The sequence below is a fragment of the Thalassophryne amazonica genome, chromosome 1 (assembly GCF_902500255.1).
Source record: "Thalassophryne amazonica chromosome 1, fThaAma1.1, whole genome shotgun sequence".
NCBI classification, from domain to species: Eukaryota; Metazoa; Chordata; class Actinopteri; order Batrachoidiformes; family Batrachoididae; genus Thalassophryne; species Thalassophryne amazonica.
Window position 1 is genome coordinate 111,320,041 of NC_047103.1, and position 16,938 is coordinate 111,336,978.

The 16,938-nt window shown below is 42.0% G+C and overlaps 1 protein-coding gene across 3 annotated transcripts in view; it reads right to left on the minus strand.

Moving 5' to 3' along the window:
• The window catches only part of LOC117513143 (phospholipid phosphatase-related protein type 5-like), a 237,396-nt gene that overhangs the window by 97,909 nt on the left and 122,549 nt on the right, over positions 1-16,938 (minus strand). The window lies entirely within an intron of this gene.

Genomic DNA, 16,938 nt, shown 5'->3' on the forward strand with positions numbered 1-16,938 from the left:
GAAACTCAGCTGATCACAAAAAACAGGATATATTTTGGGGTTCATACTGTCTGCAATGAAGCAGAAGTCAAAGTAAATGCAAGGATTTTATTTATTTTTTAAATTAGCATTTCACATATTGCCCAAAGTGTTTCCAGTTTGGGTTTGTAACATTTTGACAGGAAATAATTTTTGGACACTGAGGAAAAAACCCCCAAACAAAAACAAAACATAAAACTAACAAACAAAAAACTGGAATAATTCCTAAAAAATGAGTGTTCTGAAAAGCATAGATTGATTTTAGTTTCAGAATTGTAATGCTGTTGTCAGTGTGCCCCTGGGTTTGAATAGCAAGGAGGCACAAAGCATATTTTATTTATGTAGCCCTTTTCAGGCACAAAAGCAGCTCTAAGTGCTTGACAGCAGAAATATAACATTAAGAAAGGCAGATTTAAAATAATAGTATAAAAAACCCAACACTAACAAATAAATACAAAATCTGACTAAAAAGTTTTATGCAGCATCACTGTTTTTTTTTTTTTACAAATTACAGAGAACAGCATCCCTGTAACTGTTAAAGCTAGAGTGCCAGGAAGCATACTGAAACTGAGACAACTATTAGAATTTTGATGGGGACCAAAGTAAGTTTGTTCGTTAGTGTGAATATAAAGGATTCCCAAACTATAAGTCTGAACGTGATTAAAATTCATCCGTATCAAAACAAATTCTGAATTATTGGCACGTGCCAAAAATTCGAAAGCCAGGACACCATCGGGGTGACATCACAGGTCACATGGGGGGTTTCACCGCTAGCTGCAGCAACAGAAGACTGGTGATCGAACTCACAAGGATTTTGCAATGCTGCTTTTGGACAGGTGAGTTGCCTGGTGACTGGTGTCTGACGGTGTACAGTTATGGTTATTATCCGAGTCTGTTATTATCATACATGTCAACCCCTTTGAAGGTCCACCTCTATAACCAAGTGACAAAATCCATAAAATCAACACTAAATCCTTATAACCTCCAAATCGCACCAAAATCAGTTTTATTACAGTACACACAACTGTATAGCGGTGTCACATAACTGGGTTTTTGTCCATAAATTATGAGTTGCCGCAATGACATTAAAGTCAGGATCATTAGTATTTCCTCCACAGTTGAATTTCAAACAATAGCGATCTAGTATTCATGCGTCAAGCTGAATTTTATCAAACTGAATGTGTCAAATTTAATTATTTTTTACAGAAACAAGAACTGTCTGTCACTAATGGAAATACATTAATAAAATCATGAAAAATAAATTGAATAAAATAAATAAATACGAAATTGGTCACTGGCTCCTTAAACTTTGGACATAATAAACTCTTCTTGGTGGATCCTTGATCTCTGGACATAAATAGGAATAAACAAAATCTGTAGTTTTTGTCAAAAGCATTTCCTTTCAGACATTATTGGCATGAATGTCTTTCCATACGTCTGAGCTCGCTGTGCTTCACGTCAGCATCAGTTTAATTCATAAAGAATGCAGGACGTCTCATTTTGGAAAGAAAAAAAAATCTTTTAGTCGATTGTAGTTTCTTGTCTGTAATACAACGTTTTAAAGAGTTGTCATTTTATTTAAAGCGGCAATTTGTTTTGAAGTTATTAATTCTTACCGGGCTCTGTCTCAGCAGACAACGGAACGGAGGACGATTCTCACTTCTTGACTACAACAAGACAAGAGTTCCAGTTAGTGACTTTAATCCACACAAAAGTGACTCTGTTATGTGTCGGACGCAGCCCGGAGAACCGACCAGCGTTTGAAGGACCCAGTATAAAATAAGCAGAGCATGGTACAAAGGATAACAGAGTTTAATAAACATAATAGTGATGTGAAAAAATACAAACAAATAAGTGCACGGTCTGGCGTGGCGGATTTGCGGTGTGCTCCCAGCAGCACAAAACGGTCCGGAGCCAGAACCAGTTCGGACCCAAGGACCCCGCCGACACCCCCCAGGTGGCCGCGACAAACCGAGTCTGTGAAAGAAGAAATCATTATGTGAGTCCACACTCAACACACAGAGAGACCACTCAAAGGTGTACAAACAGCAAACACTTCCTGGCTCAATCGCAAATCAGCCTCCCACCCTGCAGGCATAGAACACCCCGTTCACAAAAATCCACTGCAGTGGAAGCTGACCCAAACGACCAACATACAGCTCAATACAATAAGGTGTGAGGGACACCACATCCACTGACTGTATAAACGTTAGTCACAAAATCTAACGTACCTCAGGAAGTGTGCTGACGAGCGTGAGACCTCACCCCCTCCTCTTTCACAGACCATGCATCAAACCTGGACGTTCTCTGCATCCACTGATGATGAGATGGCTCTTGAGACGACGATCTCACCCGTCTGGTCACAAGGTCGAGTCCCTGGCAAACACACACTGTGCACTCCAGTCTCAAATGCCACCATGTTCCAATCCATGTAGATGCACCACAGCTGTGAGTCCTGACGAGCCGCAGGTGATCACCTGAGGCTGATCAGGGTGAGGTCCTGATAAACTCAGCTACACAGCCACTCAGTCCCAAATGCGCACCACCTGGGAGGAAAACCAAAAGACAGAAACAAAAGACACACAAAAGCCAGCCAGGCACGCCAGCCACAACAGACTCAAGATATTTTAATGGCGTTGAGAGGAGTTAAGAAGCGGACTTGCCATTTCTGAAGAGCAGCGAATCAAAGAACCAATGAGCTAGTGGATCGAAGCATTGCTTCATTTGGTTCACGCATCAAAGTGGAGTCACGCTGCAGAAACGGTTGATTACAGAGCCGCTGCAGACCAAACCCTGAATATCTGTAAGACTTTATTTGTACGTCCGTATGACACTGAAACTCGGAAAAATCTGTATAATTTACGGACAATCCGTATAAGTTGACATGTATGTATTACGAGGTCTGTCAATAAAGTATAGGTCCTTTTAATTTTTTTCAAAAACTATATGGATTTCATTCATATGTTTTTACGTCAGACATGCTTGAACCCTCGTGCGCATGCGTGAGTTTTTTCACGCCTGTCGGTGACGTCATTCACCTGTGAGCACTCCTTGTGGGAGGAGTCATCCAGCCCCTCGTCGGAATTCCTTTGTCTGAGACGTTGCTGAGAGACTGGCGCTTTGTTTGATCAAAATTTTTTCTAAACCTGTGAGACACATCGAAGTGGACACGGTTCGAAAAATTAAGCTGGTTTTCAGTGAAAATTTTAACGGTTTAGAAAAAATTTTGATCAAACAAAGCGCCAGTCTCTCAGCAACTTCTCAGACAAAGGAATTCCGACGAGGGGCTGGATGACTCCTCCCACAAGGAGTGCTCACAGGCGAATGACGTCACCGACAGGCGTGAAAAAACTCACGCATGCGCACGAGGGTTCAAGCATGTCTGACGTAAAAACATATGAATGAAATCCATATAGTTTTTGAAAAAAATAAAAAGGACCTATACTTTATTGACAGACCTCGTATGTGATTATCTGAGTTATTAAGCTTCCGGCTTGAATTCGTCTGCAGGTTTTGACGTTTGCTGGGGTGAAATACGCTATGGATTTCCCTCAAATTATGTATGTTCCCATAACTTAAAAATTCCCCAAAAATTTTAATGGGTTCTAAATATGATGTAGTTTATATATACGAGGTCTATTAGAAAAGTATCCGACCTTATTATTTTTTTCAAAAACCATATGGATTTGAATCACGTGTGATTACATCAGACATGCTAAACCCTCATGGGCATGCAAGAGTTTTTTCACGCCTGTCGGTTACGTCATTCGCCTGTGGGCAGTCTTTGAGTGAGGAGTCGTCCACCCGCTCGTCGATTTTTTTCATTGTTTAGGAATGGCTCAGAGACTGTTGCTTTGTTTGATAAAAATTTTTTCAAAACTGTAAGGCACAACTGAGTGGACACCATTCAATAAATTCAGCTGGTTTTCGGTAAAAATTTTAACGGCTGATGAGAGATTTTGGTCTGGTAGTGTCGCTTTAAGGATGGTCCACGGCGCCTGACGGCGATCTGCGCTTCGAGGCGGCAGCGTCTCGCCGTTTCAAGTTGAAAACTTCCACATTTCAGGCTCTGTTGACACAGTAAGTCGTCAGAGAACAGAGAACTTTCAGAAGAAGTCGGCATGAGGAGTTTATTCGGACATTCCATTGTTAACGGTCATTTTGTAATGAAAGAACGTGCGGGCAGAGTCGCATGTCGGGCCGGACCCGACCGCGGGGGGTCGCGGCAGGAAAAACACCTCCGTTGGAAATCTTAACGGGCAAGTTGGAACATGCCCAAGCTGTTAAACAATTTCTCAGTTACTCACTTGTTGAAAGCCATTAAAAGCCGCCTGAATTCTACAAATGGTTTTCAACACGGAGGTGTTTTTCCTGTCGCGGCGCACACAGATTTGCCGAGTCGTCACGGAAACGACTCAGCGAATTTGTGCGTACGTCTTTCATTAAAAAAATGTCCTTAAACAGTGGAATGTCCGCATAAATTCCTCATGCCGGCCTCTTCTGAATCTTCTCTGTTCTCTCACAATGTCCTGGGTGAATTAAGCCTTAAATTAGGATGTTTTCAGCTCGAAACAGGCCGACGACAGCACCTGGAAGCACTGCAGGACGTCCCGCTCCGTGGGAAGTCCTTACACCGACAGAAACACCCCATAATCTCTCATCAGCCGTTAAACTTTTCACAGAAAACCAGCTTAATTTCTCGAATAGTGTCCACTCGGATATTCCTCACAGGTCCAGAAAAAATTTTGATAAAGCAACGCGCGCCGTCTCGAGCAGCGTGTGAAACAAAGGAATTCAGCCGAGAGGGCGGGACCACATCTCACTCAAGGCCTGCCCACAGGGAAATGACGTCACCGACGCGTGAAAAAACTCACGCATGCGCACGAGGGTTCACGCATGATTGGTGTAATCGCATGTCATTCAAATCCATATAGTTAAAAAAAAAAATAAAAGGGTCGGTTTATTATCTAAGAGACCTCGTATATTAAACTTCAGATTATATTTTATCTATTGAAGATTGCCAACATTGTAGCTTTGACCTGGAAAAAGTAGGTGAAAAATAGTATGCGGCTTTAAGGTGTTATGTTGTGCAAAATTTGACTTACTGTGAAATATCTTTGGAATTTTATGTTTTTATAAAATATTATAAAAACATTATAAAATATTTAAAAATATTTTTAGAGAGCCACAATCTTTGTAAATGTTGGAATTCATCTATTACATCCAAAACTTAGGTGTGAAACAGTTGGCTTTAGGAAACATCCACATGGGAGCTCTCAGCCAATTGGGCATGATGTCAGATTAAGAGAAAGATGGCACCCTCACCATTTCACAATCAACAAATGTGCTCAAATCAAGGCCTTCTTTTTAATTGCATGGAGTTTAAAAATGGTAACAGTACAATATAGAGTAATCCACTATAAAAATCCTACACACTCTGTGATAAGTGTTACTCGGTGTTACATTGCATTTGTGGCTATGGACTGCTTCTTTACACCGTGTCACACACAGCACGAATGAGGCCAAATGGCATCAGAATGACAAATTGGCCCACATCTGAAAAGTGTTGAGGTGCAGTCTGAAAACGTTGGGCAGCAGTCTCAGAGCAGTCTACATGGGTGGGCCCATTCGTGCGGCTGCTTCGAATGTTTTGCACATGTGCAAAACACTCGTGGCACAGTCCAGGTGGGACAACCATCCAACAGCAGTCTATGTGCAGTCTGAGCGCAATCCCACTGCAATCTACATAGTCATATGGCATCATAACAGCAGTTGGAACAATCTGATCACGGCTGAGGGAACCTCAACATGGATCGGGCATGTCAGATCCCACCAGCATGCCCTGCTTGTACCACGTACGTTCACCTCCACTGGATCCCATTCAAGGAGCACAAAGGATATATTGATATGCAACATGCATGTGGCACACATCCATCATGTGCAGTCAGTGGTGGGCAGTGTTGCCACAGTTACTTTGAAAAAGTAATCCAATTACTGATTACTGATTACTCCTTGAAAAAGTAACTTAGTTACTTTACTGATTACTCAATTGTAAAAGTAACTAAGTTAGATTACTAGTTACTTTTTTAGTTACTTTTCCCAGCTGCCGACAACAACACTCTGCCACCTCAACATGACAATGATACCTGTTTTGCCAAAACTTACTTTATAGTCACCCTTTCTTGACTTCAATGAAAATAAATACTTGTTTTATAAAAAGTAAAATAAAGACCTCTATCTTGACCTCATATTTAACTGTTGACAGCACTGTAACAGTAAAACTTGCAATTTCGAACCTACATTGTTTATAAATGTAACTATTAAATTCATTCTAGCATTTTTCTAACATTTAAATTCTCTCTAAATATTTTACTTGTAGAAATTAATATTATTTTAAGTAGTATTAGTAGTTGTAGTAAAAAAAGGCTTCAAAACTGGACCTTTAATCTAGGGGTGTTGTGAGGGGGGCACATCCCTCCCCCACGCCCCCATTCCATCTGGATTCGCCCCTACTTTGGCGTTTGAGCACAAAGAATGGATAACATTTATTTATGCAGAAAACGTGACCAGATTTACAGGTAAGAAAGTTTTATTGTGTTTTCACATCATGTGGTCCTCAGAAAGAGAGTTTAGGTGCATTTGAGTGGAAAATAGTGTTAGTTGTTGACGTGTCGCGGAGGATCAGCTGTTTTAACATGCAGATACGGAGCGGCTCAGCTCAGCTCTAAATAAAGGAGGAAAAAAAGTATAAAAATGTCTTTGTAAAGCTCAGTGCAGGTGTGCTGATCACCGTGCTTTAAGAGATGACGAGTCGAGCAGCTGCAAAAAACCGCGGATGAAAAGCTCACAGCTCACTTAAAGTGGGCAGTTCAGTCGAACCCCGACCTCCTGCCCACAGACCAAGTTTAATGCTGCTATCGACCCACAATGAAAAATAATAGTAACGCACAGTGACATGGAGAAGTAACTTTAATCTGATTACTGATTTGGAAAGATTAACGCGTTAGATTACTCGTTACTAAAAAAAGTGGTCAGATTAGAGTAACGCGTTACCGGCATCACTGGTGGTGGGCACAGTTTAGCTAATCCGTGAACCACTAATTAGCAAAGCTAACTTTTCGTTTGTGGATTAGCTTTTCAGCTAACTTTGAAAACCATCAGCGGACCAATAGCTTCCGTTAAATTTAGTTCTACTAACTTTCAGTCCACTAACAAATTTTTGGTGGTAGAAGTGAGTAAAGTTTAACGGTCAAAAACGGTTGTAAATCATACATGTTAGCTCCTGTCTGTTGTGTGTCTGCAACAGTCAAGCCACTGTGAGGAACTCAGCCCTGCCCCAGCAGAAGGGGGCGGAACTGCCTGAAAAAAGTGTCAAAAGCCCAAAATCAGGAATTCAGGAATGGCTCACCTGTGTTGCATTCAATGCAACTTGTAAAAAGCAGATCTGTCTTTAAAGCAGACACACCGTCGACTGCTACTGCAATGCAGTACGGAACGTTATAAAATCCTTTATTTATTTATTTGTGTGACTGTTAGCAGGATTACATCAAAACTACTGCACAGATTTTGATGAAGTTTTCACCACAGATAAATATTAGGCCATGGGAGACTCCATTAAATTTTAGAGGTGACCTGGATTCTGGATCAAGTTTCACTTTACATTGGTTTTAAAAGATTACGTCAAAACTACTTCACGGATTCTCACCAAGTTGTCACCACAGATACATATTTGGCCATGGAAGACCTCATCACATTTAGGAGGTGATCCAGATCCGGATCCAGATTCTGGATCAAGATTTCACTTTATATAGGCTTGAAAGATTACGTCAAAACTACTTCATGCATTCTCACCAAATTTGCACCACAGATAGATATTAGGGCATGGAAGACTCCACTGAACTTTGGAGGTGATCTGGATCCAGATTCTGGATAAAGATTTCACTTTATGTAGGCTATGAAGGATTATGTCAAATCTACTTCACAAATTATCACACAATTTACATCACAGAGTAGATATTGGGGCATGGAAGACTCCACTGAATTTTGGAGGTGATCAGGATCCAGATTCTGGATAAAGATTTCACTTTATGTAGGCTTTGAAGAATTACATCAAATCTACTTCACAAGTTCTCACAAAATTTGCACCACAGATTAGATATTGGGGCATGGAAGACTCCACTGAATTTTGGAGGTTAGCCGGATCTGGATTCTGGATCAAGATTTCCCTTTATATAGTATTTTAAGGAATGCTTCAAAACTAATTCACAGATTCTCACCAAATTTGCACCACAGATAGATATTAGGACATGGAAGACTCTACTGAATTTTGGAGATGATCCAGATCTGGATTCTGGATCACAATTTGCCTTTATATAGGCTTTGAAGGATTACTTCAAAATTATTTCATGGATTCTCACCAAATTTGCACCACAGATAGATATTAGAGCATGGAAGACTCCGCTGCATTTTGAAGGTGAACCGGGTCCGGCTGGGCGGACGTCAGAAAACTCTGAATACTCTTGTAATTATTATTATTATTATTATTATTATTACTCACTTTTTACCTGATTTGATGTTGCCAGTTTCCTGTGTTCAGTTTCTTGTGAAATTTATCACCTTTGTATTTTTGAACTGTACAACAACAATTCATTAAAAAAAAAAAAAGAGTAAAATGTTGAGGTTTACACACTACACATTTATTTACCTACACATTTATTAACCTGTCAGGTCAATGTCAGTATTGATCCTGCTACTGGAAACACTGCAAACCAGTACAACCTGCCGCATGGACAGGTGATCAGCATCACTCCTCCACTAGCACCTGTGCTGGTGAGGAATTTACGTGACACCCATCAGGATGAAAAACAATTCCTGTCAAAGGGTGGATGAACTCCTTGGGAGTTAACAGTCATCATCCTTTTAATATTTTAAAATAAAAAATATATATATATTTGTGTGTATTTCATTAAACTGTTTTTATGTATTTAATTTTTTATTTTGTATTTGTTGCCATGTACAGTATCTCTTCTGTGTACCCTTGTCATGGTTCTGCATCTGGAACAGAAGGTGGTCCTCCAGCCTGCAATTAATTGTTTTTGGGGTGCTGGCAGTAGGATGGGCATTTCAGAACCATAAAAACATCATTCATAGCACCAAGAAAACAAAGAAAGAATTTTGTTTCTGCCATCCTTGGGAGTATCGGCTGCTGCCTTCCTTCAGAAGGTAGCCTGCATTATGAAGAGAATGGGAGAAAGCCATTTGGAACATCTCCCAATAAGAAGAAACCACAGGAGACCACCAAGGGTCTTGTCTTTGTAAGATGCTGGCTGGTGCAATGCTGAGCGGTCATTGCATTGCGGCGCCCAGATCCAAACCTGAGGTGATGCACTGGCTGCATTGCCTGAAGTGCAAAGACCTGGAAGTCACCAGATCTCTATGGATGGATCCACTTACTTTTGGTCTTGTTAGCCAGTGTATGGAGGGAGTGGCAGTTGCTGTGGCAGACCAGCTCCATCCAGCGTTGTTGGATGTTACTCCTGTCAATAAGCATATCATGTTTTTGTTGTCTCAAGTCTTTGCATCAACTCTGTTAAGCAATGTCTCTGAGGAAGAACTTTTATTCACAGCTTCACTCTGTGATTGCCAACGACAGGGCAGGCTATGCGGACTGCATTGGTTTGCATGGATCTGGTAACCATGGTCAAACTGGTGCAATGCTCCTTGGCAGAATGCTGGGGGCTACAAGTTACTGGATCTTGGTTTCAACAACCAGATGTACACCACTGGACATGGTGTTCTAATACCAGTGGTGTTGCCAAGGAGATTGGCCATGTCCTTGTAGGAAAATGATGGAGAATTCTGCAGAACTGTATGATCTACAGAGGTGCCGGGCACTTGTGTGTGAATTCCGACCACACACTTCTTGTGGCGTCCCTGACAATTTAGTTGAAGTCTCACAGGCTCCTGTGCCTCGATATCCTGTCCGTGAATATCACAAACAAGACTGGTGACACAGCGCAGCCCTGGTGGAGGTCAACCCCACCAGAAACAAGTCCGACTTACTGCCAAGAAACAGAACACAGCTTTCACTTTGTGAGTACAGAGATTGGATGGCCCTGAGAAGGGACCCCCTCACTTCATACTCCTGCAGCACCTCCCACAGTATCTCCCGGGGGACCCGATCATACACCTTCTCCAAGTCCACAAAACACATGTAGACTGGATGGGCATACTCTCAGGATCCCGCATTGTTCCTCTTCAATCCGAGTTTCAACTATCAGCCGAACCCTTCTTTCCAGCACCCTGGAGTAGACTTTAACAGGGAGGCTAAGTAGTGTGATGCTCCTGTAATTGACACAAACTCTCTGTTCCCCTTTTGTAAATATGGAGACCACCACCCCAGTTTGCCACTCTTTAGGCAATGTCCCAGACCTCTACACAATGTTTTAGAGACATCTCATTCAAGACATTCCCCCTACACCCAGAGCCTGCAGCATTTTTGGGCAGATCTTATCAACCCCTGGTGTTTTGCTACTGCGGAGTTATTTGACTGTGTCATTGACTTCAACCAGGGAAACTGATGATGTTCCCCCATCAGCCTCTAGCTCTGCCCCTACTATAGAGGACACTCCCGTCTGATGCAGGAGTTTGTGTTCCTTCCAGCACCTGATTACCTCCTCAGTTGAGGTCAACAGAGTCCCATCCTTACTGTAAACAGCTTGGATAGTTCCCCATGTTCCTCTCCTGAAGTGCCTCATGGCCCGCCAGAAGCACCTTGGTGCAGACCGAAATTCCTTCTCCATAATTACTCTGAACTTCTCCCACACCCGCTGCTTTGCCTTCCTCACACCAGAGGTTGTCGCCCTTTGGGCTTTTCAGATAACATATCCCAGATGGACTCCTTCATTCAAATGGCTTCCTTGACCACCGGTGTTCACCACGGTGATCGAGGGTTGCTCCTCCCTGAGTCATCTAAGACCTGCAGTCCACAGCTCCTCACTGCAGCTTCAGCAATGGAAGCGTTGAACATTGCCCATTCCGGTTCAATGCCTCCAACCTCCACAAGGATGCCAGAAAAGCTCCACTGGAGGTGTGAGTTGACGTTCTGTCAGACAGTGGGCTGCAGGAAGAACACAATGGGCTCTTAGTCCATGGCTTGATGAAAAAGAAAGCAGATAGTGATAACATGAAGAAGTGTTTGTTAGAGAAATTTGTAGTCTGGTGGCACACCATGACCTACTTAAAGAAGGATCAGGCAGTTTGTTCCTCCAACCCTACACCTCGTCCCATTACTGCAGAAGATGGTTCGGTCCTGACCGATGCATCCGCTATACTGTAATGTTTGGCTGGCCACTTTGAGCAGAAATGTAAGGCTGATACTTCTGCTGGGATGTTAGACATTTCTGGTGCCAGGGTTGCTGAAGCTGATTCTTGAGTCTTGTGAACCATCAAATCTTGGTGAGATTGCAAAGGCTGTTAAACAGCTGAGGGCAGGGAAGGCTTCAGGGATATATGGCATTGGAGCTGGTCTCCTCCACACCCTAACCCTAACCCTAACCCAGGCACTACAAACAATCTTTGCTTCAATCTGGGAGACATGTATCATCCTCGCTGACTGGAGGAAAGGACTTGTTGTCCCAATCTGGAAAAAGTGATTGTATGGGGTGTCACACTGCTCTTTATGCCTGAGAACATGCTTACAAGGATTATTCTTAATATGATTCAGATCCAGCTATTTGCTCCTCAGTGATCACAACAATCTGGTTTCATCCCCAAGAAGTCTGGTGTAACCGGGGTTAAAATGCAAAAGTTTGACCCAGTAGTGGTTTTTCCCACTCTCCTTGAATGCACCATGCCACATGACAAGATAATGTGACCTTAATTAGCCAATCACAGTGTCCCAAATCAGGATATAAGCTGCCTTGGCTTCCTCTTCCTTAGTTGCGTGGGAGACAAACCAAGGGACAGCAGCTACAGGTCAATTTTTAAACACTTTTGTATTTTAACACTTTTTAAAATTGTAATCATGTACTAAGTGTGACTTTGAATCAACAACTTGTAGAGTCCTGACCTTTGTGGTTGTGCTGGGGACCTGTTTGATCGTATGTGCATTTTGATTCAACCTGAACTAGTGAGTCTGTGGTTTGTTTGTTTTTTTCCCTTTAACATGTCATACCAAAGAACTCTATCATGTGAAATGTTTGATTTTGCTGATGTCTTGTTAATGGTAAGTTGCTAATGGTTAGCATGCTAATATGATAACACTGGGACATTTTGTTGGTATGTACAAACAAGATAGTTTGTTGTATGTTTATGTTTGCTATGTTAATGTTAGCTTAGCATTAGCATCAAGAAAAGGAATATCCTCTAAATGGGATTATCTGGTCCATACAGGCCAGGTGTCCTGTGTGGGATTCTCCACGTTGGCGAGCCACAGATCCAGGCCCGATGCCTAAGGAAAATAACATACCACTTCCTCCAGCCCTGTCTGGTATGAGGCCTTGCAGCATGCCCTTTTTCTCTATCCATCAATTTCTCCCACCAACTCCAACTGAGCGTCTCCCATAATTCTGTCAATTACAGACATTGCACTTTTGGACATCTCAATATTTCTCCATAACTTTCACTGGGCACAAAACACTCTTCTATTGGTGGTTGCCTGCAAACCACAGGGTTTAAAGAACTGGACTTTTGGGGGTTGCTTATTTCTTGGTTTTGGTCTGGTTTGACTAAATGACTTAAATTTCAAATTATGCACATTAATTTAGCTGCAATTTTGTATATACATTTTGTTTTCACTTGATTTATAATATATTCTGTCAAGCATACATTTGTTTCATTGTCTTTATTTACTGTTGCTGCCCCACAGCAGCGAAACCTAATCTTCTGAGAGTTTTCTCCACTGGTCTTGTATAAATATAACCTCAGTTTTATAGTAATGCTGCATTTACACATAACGACAAGTCACGAATGCTACAAAGTATACATTCTTGGCCGCTGATCATGAATGTGATGATATGAGGCAGAGCCATTAGGTGTCCTCAGGAACTGCTGCAACCTGTTACGATTAATGGCACGTTGCTGGAGAATTATCAGGAACCATTACACACGGTCAAGAATAATGTTGCACATAACAGAGCATTGTTACTTTCTGTCACACTGTGAAAGAGGCGAATTGCCTCCACCCTCTGCAACTGGCTGTTGAACTTCCTCACCAAGAGGCCAAAAGCAGTCCGTGTTGGCAACAACACCTCGAGCAGCATTGTATTGAACACAGGGGCTCCAAGGCTGCATGCTCAGTCCACTGCCCTTCACATTACTGACACATGACTGCACAAACCACATAGTGAAGTTTGTGGATGACACAACTCTGGTGGGGCTCTCACCAAGGGCGATGAAACTCACTGCAGGGAAGAGGTCAACCTTCTGACCACATGGTGCAGAAACAACAACCTCCTGCTGAATGTCAGCAAGACCAAGGAGATTGTTGTTGAGTTCCAGAAAGGTCACATCCAACACCTGCCACTGACCATTGAGGGTGCTGCTGTGGAGAGAATGAGCAGCATCAAATTCCTGGGGGTGCACATCAGTGAGGACCTGTCCTGGACCACCAACACTGCATCACTGGCAAAGAAGGCCCCCAGGTCTCTACTTCCTATGCAAACTCAAGCGGGCAAGTGCTCCAAGAACCATCATGCACATTTTCTACCGTGGCACCATTGTGAGCATCCTCTCCAGCTGCATCACTGTGTGGGGTGGAAGCTGCATTGACTACAACAGGAAAGCCCTGCAGCACATAGTGAATGCAGCTGGAAGGATCATTGGTGCCTCACTCCCCTCTATGCAAGACATATACACCACCCACCTCACCTGCAAAGCAACCACAATTGTGGGCGATACAAGCCACCCCGCACACAACCTGTTTGGCACTCTGGAGCCTCCGGTCCCACACCACCAGACTCTCAAAGAGCTTCATCCACCAGGCTCTCAGCTCCACCCAGGCTTTCAAGAAGCTAATATATGAGGTCTGTGAGAAAAGTATCTGACCTTTTATTTTATGCAAAAAATATATGGATTTGATTCATATGTTTTTACGTCAGCCAAACTTGAACCTTCGTGCGCATGCGTGAGTTTTTTCACGCCTGTCCGTTGCGTCATTCAAATCAAATCAGTTTTATTTATATAGCGCCAAATCACAACAAACAGTTGCCCCAAGACGCTTTATATTGTAAGGCAAGGCCATACAATAAATACGGAAAAACCCCAACGGTCAAAACGACCCCCTGTGAGCAAGCACTTGGCGACAGTGGGAAGGAAAAACTCCCTTTTAACAGGAAGAAACCTCCAGCAGAACCAGGCTCAGGGAGGGGCGGTCTTCTGCTGGGACTGGTTGGGGCTGAGGGAGAGAACCAGGAAAAAGACATGCTGTGGAGGGGAGCAGAGATCAATCACTAATGATTAAATGCAGAGTGGTGCATACAGAGCAAAAACAGAAAGAAACACTCAGTGCATCATGGGAACCCCCCAGCAGTCTACGTCTATAGCAGCATAACTAAGGGATGGTTCAGGGTCACCTGATCCAGCCCTAACTATAAGCTTGAGCAAAAAGGAAAGTTTTAAGCCTAATCTTAAAAGTAGAGAGGATGTCTGTCTCCATGATCTGAATTGGGAGCTGGTTCCACAGGAGAGGAGCCTGAAAGCTGAAGGCTCTGCCTCCCATTCTACTCTTACAAACCCTAGGAACTACAAGTAAGCCTGCAGTCTGAGAGCGAAGCGCTCTATTGGGGTGATATGGTACTATGAGGTCCCTAAGATAAGATGGGACCTGATTATTCAAAACCTTATAAGTAAGAAGAAGAATTTTAAATTCTATTCTAGAATTAACAGGAAGCCATTGAAGAGAGGCCAATATAGGTGAGATATGCTCTCTCATTCTAGTCCCTGTCAGTACTCTAGCTGCAGCATTTTGAATTAACTGAAGGCTTTTCAGGGAACATTTAGGACAACCTGATAATAATAAATTACAATAGTCCAGCCTAGAGGAAATAAACGCATGAATTATTTTTTCAGCATCACTCTGAGACAAGACCTTTCTAATTTTAGAGATATTGCACAAATGCAAAAAAGCAGTCCTACATATTTGTTTAATATGCGCATTGAAGGACATATCCTGATCAAAAATGACTCCAAGATTTCTCACAGTATTACTAGAGGTCAGGGTAATGCCATCCAGAGTAAGGATCTGGTTAGACACCATGTTTCTAAGATTTGTGGGGCCAAGTACAATAACTTCAGTTTAAAAGCAGGAAATTAGAGGTCATCCATGTCTTTATGTCTGTAAGACAATCCTGCAGTTTAGCTAATTGGTGTGTGTCCTCTGGCTTCATGGATAGATAAAGCTGGGTAACATCTGCGTAGCAATGAAAACTTAAGCAATGCTGTCTAATAATACTGCCTAAGGGAAACATGTATAAAGTGAATAAAATTAGTCCTAAGACAGAACCTTGTGGAACTCCATAATTAACCTTAGTCTGTAAAGAAGACTCCCCATTTACATGAACAAATTGTAATCTATTAGATAAATGTGATTCAAACCACCGCAGCGCAGTGCCTTTAATACCTATGGCATGCTCTAATCTCTGTAATAAAATTTTATGGTCAACAGTATCAAAAGCAGCACTGAGGTCTAACAGAACAAGCACAGAGATGAGTCCACTGTCTGAGGCCATAAGAAGATCATTTGTAACCTTCACTAATGCTGTTTCTGTACTATGATAAATTCTAAAACCTGACTGAAACTCTTCAAATAGACCATTCCTCTGCAGATGATCAGTTAGCTGTTTTACAACTACCCTTTCAAGAATTTTTGAGAGAAAAGGAAGGTTGGAGACTGGACTATAATTAGCTAAGATAGCTGGGTCAAGTGATGGCTTTTTAAGTAATGATTTAATTACTGCCACCTTAAAAGCCTGTGGTACATAGCCAACTAATAAAGATAGATTGATCATATTTAAGATCGAAGCATTAATTGGTTGAACAATTGGAGAGAGTCTAACCAAATACCGGCATCACTGAAAGCAGCCAAAGATAACGATATGTCTTTGGGATGGTTATGAGTAATTTTTTTCTCTAATAGTTAAAATTTTATTAGCAAAGAAAGTCATGAAATCATTACTAGTTAAAGGAATACTCGGCTCAATAGAGCTCTGACTCTTTGTCAGCCTGGCTACAGTGCTGAAAAGAAACCTGGGGTTGTTCTTATTTTCTTCAATTAGTGATGAGTAGTAAGATGTCCTAGCTTTACGGGGGGCTTTTTTATAGAGCAACAGACTCTTTTTCCAGGCTAAGTGAAGATCTTCTAAATTAGTGAGACGCCATTTCCTCTCCAACTTATGGGTTATCTGCTTTAAGCTGCGAGTTTGTGAGTTATACCACGGAGTCAGGTACTTCTGATTTAAGGCTCTCTTTTTCAGAGGAGCTACAGCATCCAAAGTTGTCTTCAATGAGGATGTAAAACTATTGACGAGATACTCTATCTCACTCACAGAGTTTAGGTAGCTACTCTGCACTGTGTTGGTATATGGCATTAGAGAACATAAAGAAGGAATCATATCCTTAAACCTAGTTACAACGCTTTCTGAAAGACTTCTAGTGTAATAAAACTTATTCCCCACTGCTGGGTAGTCCATCAGAGTAAATGCTATTAAGAAATGATCAGACAGAAGGGAGTTTTCAGGGAATACTGTTAAGTCTTCAATTTCCATACCATAAGTCAGAACAAGATCTAAGATATGATTAAAGTGGTGGGTGGACTCATTTACATTTTGAGCAAAGCCAATTGAGTCTAATAATAGATTACATGCAATGTTGAGGCTGTCATTCTCAGCATCTGTGTGGATGTTAAAATCGCCTACTATAATT